This window comes from Microtus ochrogaster, unplaced genomic scaffold, assembly GCF_000317375.1.
Source record: "Microtus ochrogaster isolate Prairie Vole_2 unplaced genomic scaffold, MicOch1.0 UNK45, whole genome shotgun sequence".
NCBI lineage: Eukaryota > Metazoa > Chordata > Mammalia > Rodentia > Cricetidae > Microtus > Microtus ochrogaster.
This window is the reverse complement of record NW_004949143.1, coordinates 1,466,123-1,479,281: the sequence shown is the minus strand read 5'-3', so window position 1 is coordinate 1,479,281 and position 13,159 is coordinate 1,466,123.

Below are 13,159 nucleotides of genomic sequence, written 5' to 3'. Positions count from 1 at the left end.
AGCCACCATGTGGTTGCTGGGAATTGAACTCAGGACCTTTGGAAGAGCAGGCAATGCTCTTAACCTCTGAGCCACCTCTCCAGCCCCCAGAAAGCACTTTTTTAACAGATGGGACACATAGGTACGCCTTTTTTCTTGGTGGTTCATTGTCTTGAGCTAATACTCTTCTGCCACTCACATTAGCAATGTGATCTTGGCTAAATTACCTAGTTCTTTTGCTTCAGCTTCCTTATCTGCTCAGCAGGGATACAGATACTGGCCCTGACTACCTCCTAGGTTATCATGAGACATAGGACAAATGTTACTGGCACTGTGGAGTATTCAACTGGGTACTGAATGTGGAGAATGTCTCCTGGGGCTGGTAAGAGGCACAGAAATCTCCAAGCAGAACGGAAATCACACGTACCATTTGATGTAACCTTTACTCTGAGTACCCAACCCACTGCTCAGTACCTTACATGTCCATCTCATGCAGCCTTCACAAGAGTCTCATGAGGTAAGGGTTTACATTACCCACATTATGCAGATAAGGAAACCGAGGCACAAAGGTGTTAACCTGCTTGGGGCAGACCTGGCTCAAAATTCTGACAGTCTGCCTCCAAGCCTTAATGCTTTGCTGAGTTCATTCATAGTGATGTGTGGGGAGAGCGCCCACACTCGCTGTCCACCCTTCCAGCTCACCGGGTGTTTTAACTGCCATCTCAAACCTCGCTCTAATTTTCTAGCTTGAATAAAATAGTTTCCAGTATATTAGTTGAGGTATCCACCTAGTTGATGATAAATATGCCCAAACTCTAGCCAGCTTCCTTCCCACTGCCTTCACTTGTCACTCCGTGAGTTCATCCTGTTTCCCTGGGAATTCCCCTCACCTCACTCACTGCTCAGCTTTTGCTTTTGTTTTGAGGAATGCCTGAACCATAGAGTTATAGTGCTGATGAAAACCTACAAAATAGTCTCTTGTTTGATATTTTCAGTACTTGATTTCTTAAAAAATCCTATACCAACACTGCTGTGCAGGACCTTCTCCTTCCCTATCCAGATCCAGATCCCTGGAAAGTCACAACTTAAACATGGCCAGCAGGCAATAGCAATCTGACTGATTATGTCCTAGATGTTAAAGATACAGCCATTCAGCAGCCACCCAATGTTGTACATGCTGGTAGCTATGCCAACTGATACCTAGGCTGTTTATTTGTGAGACGCTGGATTTGGTAAGAAACATTTGACTAATAGCATAAAAGATACTCTGCTAGTGAAAAGACGTTGTCTCTCGCAGTGCTGGCAGTGCCAACTTCTGTCAGAGAACTAAATCCTTTCTTTCTTCTTTCTTTTTTCTTCCTCTCTCTTCCTCCTTCTCTCTATCTCTTTTCCTTGCTTTTTTCCTCCTTCTATCACTGCTTCCCTAACTCCTTCTCTTCTTTCTTTCCTTCCTCCTTCCCTCCTTCCTTTCTTCCTTAATTCTTATAATTTTTGTTTTAATTTTATGTGTATAAAATTAAATGAACACATGTTGATTACATGCAGTGATTATATAGGCTGGAAGAGGACTTAAGATCCCCTGGGACTGGAGTTACAGCCAGTTGTGAGCTTCCATGGTGCTAGAAGCCAAACTCAGGTCTTCTAGAAGAGCAACCAGTGCTCTTAACTGCTGCGCCATTTCTCCAGCCTCGTTGATTATTCCTTTCTTCCAGCGTCCTGAAGACTACCTGCAATATAAGGCTTTCCAATACCTTTTCTTCTCCCCACCTTATTTTGCACTTGATTCTCATTCTTTACAAAGTGGAAAATGTCACATACAATTTGAAAATTGAGTGTGAAAGGCAGCACTCTTGGCATTTATTTTTTAATTCAGGTTAATGGGGTATCTATTGTTGATACACAGAGGAAATTAATCAGGCAAGCCCTTCAGATGCTTCAGAAGACATTCTTAGGTTATTACCTCATTAAGAGTTTTGAGTTTACTGTCTTTTACTAAAGACATTGGTATTTATAGGAAGAAGTTCTGAGCAGGATGTTATGTAGTCCAGTCTGCTCGTGAACTCAGTTTGTACTCAAGTACAACCTTGAACTCCAGATCCTCCTGCATATGTTTTCCAAATGCTAGAATTACAGGTATGTGCTACCATGCCAAGCTCTTTCCTTCCTATCCACCTGCCTGCCTTCCTACCTAGCTAGCAAGCTATAGAGTCTTGATATGTAGCCCAAATTGGTGTTAAACTCATGATTCTTCTCTGTCTACCAAACAGTGCTGGGATCATATGGGTGCCTATATCTGGCTGTATTTTTTTCCATAAAGGGTGTGATAGCTGTTCTTGGTGTCAACTTGAATACATTTGGAATTAACTACAGTCCAAGAGGGTGGGTACATCTGTGAGGGAATTTTTTTAATGAAATCATTTGAAGTAGGAAGAATGGCCTTTAATCAGGATCTTTTCAGGTGGGAAGACACATTTTTTTAATCTGGTCCACACCTTTCGCAGGCAGAACACAGAAGAATGATACTTTTGTTCTTTGTCTGCTTACCTTCACTCCTGCTAGCAAGTCCATTCCTTAATTGTAGCATTAGAGCTTACATCTTCATGATTCCAGCATACACTGAAGACAAGCTGAGACATCCAGCCTCATGGACTGAACAACTACTAGATTCTTGGACTTCAGTTCGTAGACAGCCATTGTTGGACTAGCTGGATCAAAGCCTGCAAACTTCTCTATTCAAATATGTCTCCTTCCCCTCAAAGAAACACTACAACAATGTGAGAACATCAGTGTTCCACTGACACAAGAATAACAGTTGAGAAAGTGTCAAGCTGTCAGTACAGTGGTATAAAAGAGAGAGTATAAAAGTGGTATTCAAAGAGAACTCTTGAAGCCTCCCAAACCTTGGACCCGAATGGAGAGTTATCAAGTTACTCTTGATGATCATGTCAAAGGGCTTAGATGGCCTCTTGGTTGAAATGGTGTTCAGTGCTTGAAGGTGAGAGAGATGTGATTTTTTTTTCAAATTATTTTTCCAAATCTTACTGCCATTGAATTAAACCTGGATTGGTTAAGCTATACAGGAAGGCATTTGGTAAATGAAATGCAGATAGCTTACTTTCCCCTCCAGTGGTTGGCCAGAAAAAGAAAATGAGAAAAGGAGATGTGGTGTAAAAGAAAAAACTCTGCAGCTTCCTCTTTGTTCTACTGCAGGTAAGCTCTTTCTCCTCTCTGAGGGGCAGAGAGATGGGGGAATGCAGACAGATCATCTCCTCTGTTCCCACTGATGATGCAGCCCAGCCTGAGGTTAAAGCTGCAAAGTAGTTCAAATGTTTTTGGTGTTTGCAAATAACTCTGATTCTGCAACAAGCACAAGTCCAAACTATGTGACTCCCATAACAGTGCAATAAAACAGAGACACAGTAGAGAGCCAGAGGCCTCTGACACCTAGAGCGAATGGTGACTGGGACCAAACACCTTCATAGGTAGGATCTCTGGAGGGAAGAAAAAAGTTTCAATTCAGAGGAAACAGTTACATAAAAGGAAGCTGAATTAGACACATTTGTTTCATTGGTCTTTTAGTTTTCTCACTTCTAGGATCCGTCTTAGAATTTTGTAGGTTCTCAATTTGTCTGCTGCTATGCTATGGTTATTGATGTAATGATGCCTTCTGTGACACATCTGGCCTACACATTTAGTTGGTTTTCTCTCTTTCTTTTGCTAAAGAGGACTAAGGAATAGCTGAGGGGTGTCCCTTTTAGGGATTCTTTTTCTTAGGATAAGAAAATTGTACTGCAGCCTTGCTTGATCTAAGTTTGTGACTTTAAAATATAAATAAATAGTCAGGCAATATTGTAAATGAGTGATAACTCTAATTTAAGGGATGATTCAACACTCAAGATATATAGATTCTAGTTTCATTCTAGCCAAAGTGTGATTTCTACCCAGGTCCTTTCAGGAAAGCATCATTGCTTAATACTACAGAGGTCCAGGAAGATTTCCCCAGTGAGCCAGGAGGCATTTTCTACAGCTTGTTTGGAGATTTGTTTGAGGGGTGAAGAAACTCATTTCAAGTACCCATCAGTGATTCAGAAAGTAAGGTAAAATGTGTGTTTGTGTGCTCTGTAGTAAGGAAGCCACTAGTTTGTTTCTGACTGCTTAGTCCAGAAATAATCACACAGAAACTGTATTAATTAAATCACTACTTGGTTAGCTATAGCTTCTTGTTGGCTAACTCTTACATCTTAATTTAACCCATTTCTAGTAATCTGTGTATCGCCACGTTGCTGTGGTTTACTGGCTAAAGTTCCGACTGGCGTCTGTCTCCCTCGGCTCCATAGTGTCTCTCTTCTCTGCCTTCCTTCTCCCAGCATTCAGTTTAGTTTTCCCTGCCTAGTTCTGTTCTACCCTATCATGGGATCAAGACAGTTTCTTTATTCATTAACCAATAAAAGCAACACACAGACAGAAGGACCAGCACACCAGTGATCTTCCGTGAAATAGGGTTTTTCAATCATATTCTGGTAGTAGTCACTTTTTTAAAGCTTGCCATACCTGTCATGGAATTAGAAAGGACACCATAAGAGGAAAAGAAGTCTTAAGGGAAGGAAGATGGGAGAAAACCATGAAAGCCATTTACTTTGTATTCTACCTTAAACAATGCATCTCGGGTCTAATTCTTTGTGAAAAATAAAAAAAGCATATCTATATCATTTCTAAACAGTTATTCATAACTTAAAATGTACCTTTTTGCTGAGAAATTGTTTCCAATGAGAAAGATTCATATATTTTTACAAAGATAAATAATGGGAAAATATGTTACAGTATAATACAGAGCAGAATTTCTGAATAGATTTCTCCTTAATATGGTTCTTTATGACAATATTAAATAAATCAATCAAAGAGCTGTTAATGAAAATGTTCTTGTATTGCAATAAGAACACTTAATCTTGAGCTTTCTTACAAGACTCATATGTATTTGCTGTTGGTGTTTTAAGTCAATCAGCATTCAAAGGCCTCTGATAGTTACAAAGTCATTAATGATATTATTTCCAGAGAATCAAAGTCAAAGTGTCAGAATTCATATTTCAGTTGCAATTAGATAGCACATGCTTTGAAGACAGACAAAAAGAATTGTCAGGAAGCCTTGAAAAATTGAGAGACTTTATTCCCACAGTTATTTCCAGTGTGTTTCAAATGATAGGAAGCTTAAGAAGAATTGGGGGAGAAGAAGAATCTGGACCTGCCAGTGGGTTCATTTACCCTGGCCCAAGAAGAAACTCTTCAAGTTAGCAGATAAGAGAATATAAAACCATGTGGCTTTAGGTGACTTTAACAAGTTTCTAGGCCCGGATCAACATATCCCATACAAGTCATTGTATAACTTCATTTTTTTCTCACACATTTTAAAGCAAAAACATACAGGAAGACATTGGTTTCTGGAGCTTCCTTCTATCATCCTCCACCTCACAGAATTATAGAGATGAAGGCCATTGGGTGGATGAAAAGTTACGCTAGTCACATGTTCCTAGGACATGTTTTGTCTTCTAGTATCCTCAGGAGGCCCATAACATAGTCAGGGAAGAGATGATCTTCCTGTAGTTCACATGACATAACTCAGACTTAGAGGGCTATGACTTGCACAGGCAAGATAGTCATTGGTGGAAGTTGAACTTGACAACAACTCATACGATAGATCCATTTTCTTTTATGAACTGTTTCATTCTTGATCTCAGATACAAATGAAGGTATCAAATAAAATGGAATCAAATAAAATGAAATCAGAATGCTGTTATGGTAACTCATCCTCTTTTGGTTTGCTTTGTTCACACACACACACACACACACACACACACACACACATATATATACACACATGTACACACACACACAGGATCTTGCTTTACATCCCTAGCTGGCCTTGAACTTGAGATCCTTCTTCCTTAGCTTCTCGAATATTTCAGTTACAGGAGTGTACCACCCAGCCAAGGCCACTAAAATAACTCATGGTCTGGAGAAACATCTCAGTGTGTAAAACATCTGCAGTGCAAAGATGAGGAGAGAGTTTATCTCCCCAAATAAGACCTGGCATTGTAGAGTGTGTCTATAATCATGGTGCTCCTATGGTAAGATGAGAACTGGAAAGCAGAGCATCACCATATCTTTGTAGGCCAGCTAGTTTTGTGAATACAGCAATAAGGGACTCTGCCTCAAACCAAGTGGAAAGTAAAGGCCAACATCTAAGTGCAGGAGGAAGGTTATGAGCAATGGGGAACTGAGGCACAGTGATGCTGAGTAGGAGCCACACTGCTTAGATTTGACTCCTAGTTAAGACTTTTATTAAGCTTCTTAGCCTCGCTGTGGCTCAGTACTTAGTCTTTAAAATCCAGCTGTTAATATTATTTCATTTCTAAGACTTTTATTTTTATTTTATTTTTATTTTTACAATGACTGAATAAGTGAATGTAGGTGAACTGCCTATAAGGCTGCCTGAACCTGAGGAAGCACTCTTCAGTCCTGCCTTGCATCTCATTCTCAAAACTCCTTGATGGTTTAACTCTTATCTCACACACACACACACTGAGTATCCTGCTTTTAATTACTCACAACTTAATGAGGCAGGCAATAAAATGAGAACTGGTTTCCTTTAATGGGAGTGTTGGAAGAATATAAGTCATTACTGCTTACAGATAGGCTGTGCACTGAAAGCTTATTTGTGCATCTGTGTCTGGCACTCTGAAGATACCAGCTCATGGAAATGCTGTATTTGATTATGGCTAGGCCACTCCGCCAAAGCTATGCAAACTACTATGTGCTCCAAAGGTTTGGACAAGTGTTTTTACCACAGTTAAATGAGACCGCAGATAGGACGCAGGGGCCAACATGAAAGGGAATGTGCTGAGATAATTGTGTGTAAGTCAGGGACAGGATTCTACCTGCTTGATCCACTATCTTTTTTCTTGCAATGACCCTCTCCCCACTTATTTGACCGAAGAAGGGAGTTTGCAGTTCACAGACAGAGACTCCTACTGGAAACAAGAACTATGACCCATCTTCGTCTTATTGAACCAACAGCAGGCTAACAGGTCTAGCATTTGAACCAACATTGTTCCAGCTCTGGCCAAGAGCAACTGATGACAAACATTAAGGCCTGGGCCTATAATTGCTCCTCATCAACTCCATCCTCCTGCAACCTGCTCAAGAAAGACAGTTGATGTGGGATTCTGATCTGGATGCTATGAATACCATTGGTGAATAAAGAAACTGCCTTGGTCTGTTGATAGGGCAGAATAGAACAAAACTATACTGTATGCTGGGAGAAAGAAGGTGGAGCAAGGAGAAGCCATATAGCCCCACTGGAGACAGATGCCAGAACTTTAGCTGGTAAGCCACAGCCTCGTGGCGATACACAGATTAATGGAGGTGGATTAATTTAAGATATGAGTTAGCCAGAAATATGCTTAGGCTATTGGCCAAACAGTACAGCAAATAATATGGTTTCTGTGTGATTATTTCTGGGCTGAGCAGCCGGGAACAAACAAGCAGCCTTTCTACTATAGACAGTCTTTTCCTAGAGGTGGTGAAAAGTTTGACATGGCCATGTTGAAATGAATTTACCATAACAAAGGTGCTGAAATTAAAAGCTAGCCTCTATGGTTTCTGATTTCAAAATAAGTAAGTCTCTGGTTATTTTCGTATATCAACACCATGTCAGAGAGAAAGGGAGAAAGATTCCTCTGCAAATGCTAACACAGAGAGCCAACAAGCTCCTTCTCAAACTTACTTAAAGACTCTCAAGAGAACACATGAGAACGATCAGGGAACAATTGATCAGTGGCGACTAAGTGTGGCTCCACATCGATTTGTCTCGTGCAGCAACAGAGCTACTTGTCCTAAAGAATGAGCAATAAATCCTGGAGCCACTGCGCTCAGTAATGTGTGGGTGCAGCCCCGCCTTCAATCACTCGGCTTGGCTTGACCTCTGTGCTGTACTCATTTTTATATAGGAGAAGTGATTTTTGTTCTTTGAATAGGGACAGAGTACTGCTCACTGAATGGTCAATGTGGTCCCATATTTATCTGGCAAATTTTTAAAAGAGAAACTTATACTGACATTTAAAATGCAGAAAATTGATGAAAGCAAATGAATCCTCAGATCTATTAGGCAAGATCATTCTTTGGTAAGAGACTTTCTGAGTCATACAGATTAATACTGGGGAGAACCAGTAGGACTGTTTTAATGAACACATGGATTTTCTTAAGTTTTTATTTGCATGTATTGGTTATACATGGCAATGGGTTTCACTATACCATTTTCATACATGTGTATGATGTACTTGATCATAAGCATGCCTATTACTGTCCCCTGTTGACCCCTTACTCTTCCTGACTAGTAGCCCTAATAGAATTTGAATTAAATGCTTAATCAGAGTGTGAATCAGCCTTTCCCTAGGATATCACCCATGGAAACAGCATTGAGCATATAGTGTGTTTGCTAATGACAGTGACAGCATTCTCAGTGTCTAAGGTAGGTTGTGTGCTAGGGTCTGTCCTCTGTACTCTTTTCTGGGATTTGCTGTACAGCTCAGCAGTTCTCTACCATTTGTTCGATGCTGAACTCCTACCACGGAATGCAGAGGCTGATGTGGAAAGGATCAGAGGGACTGCCTGTCAGCTTTGCTTGCTTTCTTCTGTTCAGAACTTCAATCCCAGTGTTTCTCAGGATTCTTCTGCCAATCTCATCTTTCCTAAGATCACATATTTCAGTTGTGAACTACACAAATGATCTAGTATACTCAACTAATTATTGGTAATCTTCATCCAGATGTCCTTTGTACTCAGCACATCTTTCCCAAATACCTTTGGTACTTCTAACCTTGATTGACAGCGTCTACACGTGTGAATCAACCAAATCAGAAACCTAGACGACATCCTAGACTCCTCTGTCTTTCAAATTTCCACACAATCTATCTTCAACTCTTATTTCCCCCATTTTTAAGTAACATATCTAATTTGCCAGTATACTGACTTCTCCACTACTTCTACATTTAGTCAATGGCACCCTGTCTGTTGCCCAGATCCTCAGTTTCTCTCCATCTCCTTACCATCTATTTTCGATGGTGCATCTTGAAGGATGATGCTAAACCAAACCAAAGCAACACAAAACAAAGCAACAAAATAGTAAAGCAACCTGCTTTCCTGAGATTACAGTTACTATTGGAAAGATCTCTCTGCAATCAACTTTCTGTTCCTTCCAGGCATCTGCAGTTTTGGATACAGTATCCCTGTAATCTGCCCTGCAGGAATGAAGTTACTCTAAAAGAAAACTCTGCCCACCCTCTTTGGCTATGAAACTATTGAAACAATGGATCCCAGGAAATTGGAGTTTCCCGAAGAGTCTGATGCTGGGAAAGGGGAAATACTGGAGCCTGGTGCTAAATAGAGGGAGGACTTGTCTCCCAGAAAGAGATTTCATACAATTCCGAAAACCTGTCCAACCGCATTGTGGGAGACGCTGGGGCAGAGGCAGTGATTGTCAATGGTGGGTGGGACCACACCTTGGCCAGGATTGTTTAACTAAGCACACTTCTTGTCTTTTCTCAAAATGTAAACCTCATGTTAGGAGCTGGAAGATAGACTTGGAAAAGGGGCTTGTCCCTGGATCTCTTTGTTCTTACAAATGTAGGCACATTAAATAAATCTATTTTCTCCTCTATTATACTTTGTCTTTTTTTTGTATTTTCAAGACAGGGTTTCTTTCTGTAGCAGCTCTGACTGTCCTAGAACTCACCCTGTAGATCAAGCTGGCCTCCAACTCACAGAGATCCGCCTGTCTCTGCCTCTCAAGAGCTGGGATGGAAGGCGTGCACCATCACCGCCTGATTTATATTGTGTCTTTAAATGGAATAAATGACAATGGGTCAGTGGCTGAATCTACAAGTTTTCTTACTCGATTATGTCCTTGTTGAGCGTCTTTTTTCTCATTGGTACTTTCGCTTACACACGGTTTTTGCCACTTGTTCACTTGCTGGCTACTGTGCCTCTGTCTTACCCCAGCACCTGGCACAACACCCGGCGAGCATGCCATGTGCATTTGCTGAATGAGGTAAACTGAAGAGAAAGCAGACTGTCGGAATCTAGGTTTGCCTTCCCAATCTGAAGGCATAATATATGGCAGGATAAGCTCAGCTCTGAGGAGGAAGGGATTCCTTAGAGCTCTTGAGTCCCTTCGCTATTTTTCTTTATGAAGCAGAACTCTTTGCCAAATTTTTGTTTATCTATAATTCTCACTTTTTCCTCTTTTCTTGTCTTGTGATAATTCCACCTAAACATTCCTAGCTGTCAGCATTCGCCTCCACCCCTCTGCTCTGCCAACAACTACGCTTGAGGAAGATGAAGCCAGACCCATTTACTCCATACTGTGATAAAGGAGCAAAATAAAGGAACCTTTTTTTGCCCCGTTATCCTATGTGGGCCTCAGTTTGCTCATCTGTTACTTGGGACCTTGCGAGATGATCTCAAAGTCTTTTCTCATAGCAAAATATCCTGGTGTTAAGCACAGAGATTATATAGTGTTTTTCACACTTCATCTGCCTTGGTGATATAAAAGTATATGTATCAGGCTTTGCTTTTTCAAGTCAGAGCCAGGGAATATCAAGTAGCCCACTGTATCACTCCCACAGAAGTGCCTGTGACTTCCTGAATTCGAAGTCCCTTCTCTGTGCTCTCATTACAATGTCTTGCACTTAGAGCAAGCTCAGCTGTGTGTCTTCTCTATGTGGACACTTGAGGTAACATGTTTATTTGCACACATGTTCTCGGGGTTGTTATGGTGCAGATCAATACTTAGAGCAGTGAAGAAGAGCCAGGAGGGGTTGGCAGCCAGATGCACCTAGCACATGGGAGCTCTTGGAGAAGGGGAGGTGCTGAGCCTCTTTCTTCGACAACACCACAGACAAGAACAACAAAGGAAAGTAATGAAGTCAAATCAGACACTGAGAGTGTCAGTCAAACTACTAAGGCAAACATTGTTATTACATAACTGAGTTTTGGGTTAATATAATCTTTTTTCTTTTTTTTTCAAGACAGTGTTTCTCTGTGTACCGCTGGCTGTCTTGGTACTCACTCTGTAGGCCATGCTGACCTTGAACTCAGAGACCTGCCTACCTCTGTCTCCAGAGTGTTGAGATTAAAGAAAGGCGTATGACACTACATTCAGCTTGGGTCACTATAGTCTTATTAAAACATGTTAGATTTCCATATTGTAACTGGCCTTGGGAGAAATGAAGATATTATAGAGAGACAGACTATTGAAACAATAGAACCCAAAACAATGGAATTTCCCAGGAATCTCATGCTGGAGAAGGAAAGTGCCCCAGGCAGGAGGGAAACCTCCCCACAAAGAGATTTTACACGTTTCTAACATCTTTTCAGACCACCCTACAGGATGAGACTGAAGCCCAGACAAAGGTGGGCTAGTGGAGGGTAGGACCATACCTTGACTGGGACTGCCTAGATATGCTTATTCTTGACCCTTTGTTTAAGTTTTAATCTTACTTAAGGCCCTGAGGGTCTCTGGACCTATTTATCCATCTTCTCAATGTGGCCACATTGAATAAATCTCCCTTTTCGGTTTGCTACCACTAATTTGACTTATTGACAATGGGTGGCTGAACCTGACTTGGGACACAAGATGTGGCCCAAAGCATATTGACAAGCTTTAATTCTTGTCCTATATAATCTCAGAGGAAGATATCCTTCACCTTGACAGAGATCACCTTTGAGAGAGGAAGGAAGCATTTTGTTAATTCCTTAGTAGAAAACATAAAATTAAGAAGATAACTAAATGTTGTGCTTTTAAGCCAAAAAAGGTGCTAAGACCCAAATGTCTCTTGGAGTAAAGGCAAGAATCAGTTAAAAGAATATGAGAACATCCACTACCACCTTCATGGGCATCCCTCCCACCCTCAAATATCCTGCGCACTGTGAGAAGCTCAGATCTGGTAGTGATCGAAACCAGCCCTGGGTCTGCAATAGCCCTTTCTGGGAATATATACACAAACTTTGGCAGGAGTTCAATCAGCACGGCTCAAACACCCACACCCACACCAAATCCTGGCGAGTATCAGTGTCCTGTCAAATGCAGACATTTCTGGGAACTTAGGAATGATGGTTATGGCAATCTGTAGCCCTGAAGACTCACAGACCAATCTAGGTGAATTCGATTAAGCAAATGGGTGTAGTGGAATAAACTTTAACATTCTATTATTTTAGCAATCTCCATGAAAGTTGATTAACTATTAAAATGACCTCATTAGAAAAAGTGTCCTATATTTCGTATCTTTCAGAAGCTGGAATTCAGACTTAGAGGAAGAGTTGATATGTTTCTTGTATTTCATAACATTTTCATACTTCTGTGCAAAATTCCCACTGGCTTCTGGGTTTGAATACTTTATAAAAATTCTTATAAAAAGCACAGGTTGCTAAAAAGTGGTGGCGCATGCCTTTAATCCCAGCACTTGGTAGGCAGAGAGAAGCAGATCTTCGTGAGTTTGAGGCCAGCCTGGTCTACAAAGTGATTTCCAGGATAGGCTCCAAAGCTACAGAGAATCTCTGTCTTGAAAAACCAAAAGAAAAAGAAGAAGAAGAAGAAGAAGAAGAAGAAGAAGAAGAAGAAGAAGAAGAAGAAGAAGAAGATGAAGAAGAAAAGAGAAAAGAAAAAAGCACAGGTTAGTCAGGCCCAGTGGTACATAGCTTTAATCCTAGCCCTCAGGAGGCAGGAACAGGTGGATATCTCAAAGACACCTCACCTCAAAAAATTAATTAATAAAAAACAACCCAAAGTAATAATAAAATTAAAATTAAATAGTAAAATCATAAGTTTTACAGGAAAATTTAAAAGTACAGACCACAGTGATGGAGTGAGGATGCTGTCATTTCAAGAGGTTCTTCCTGCTATATGACCAGGACAGCAGACAAGAGTTGAGCTTCTGAGAGTGGGGTCTATGAAATTTTTCACCCAAATCATTTCAGTGTCTGGGGATCACTAAATGGAAGACTGTTTTCAGAAAGAGTGAGAGGGTTGCAACTCACTTTCTTTTTTTTTCAGTTTTTTTTTATTGAGAAAAGAAAAAAAACAAGTTTCCGCCTCCTCCCAGCCTCCCATTTCCCTCCCCCTCCTCCC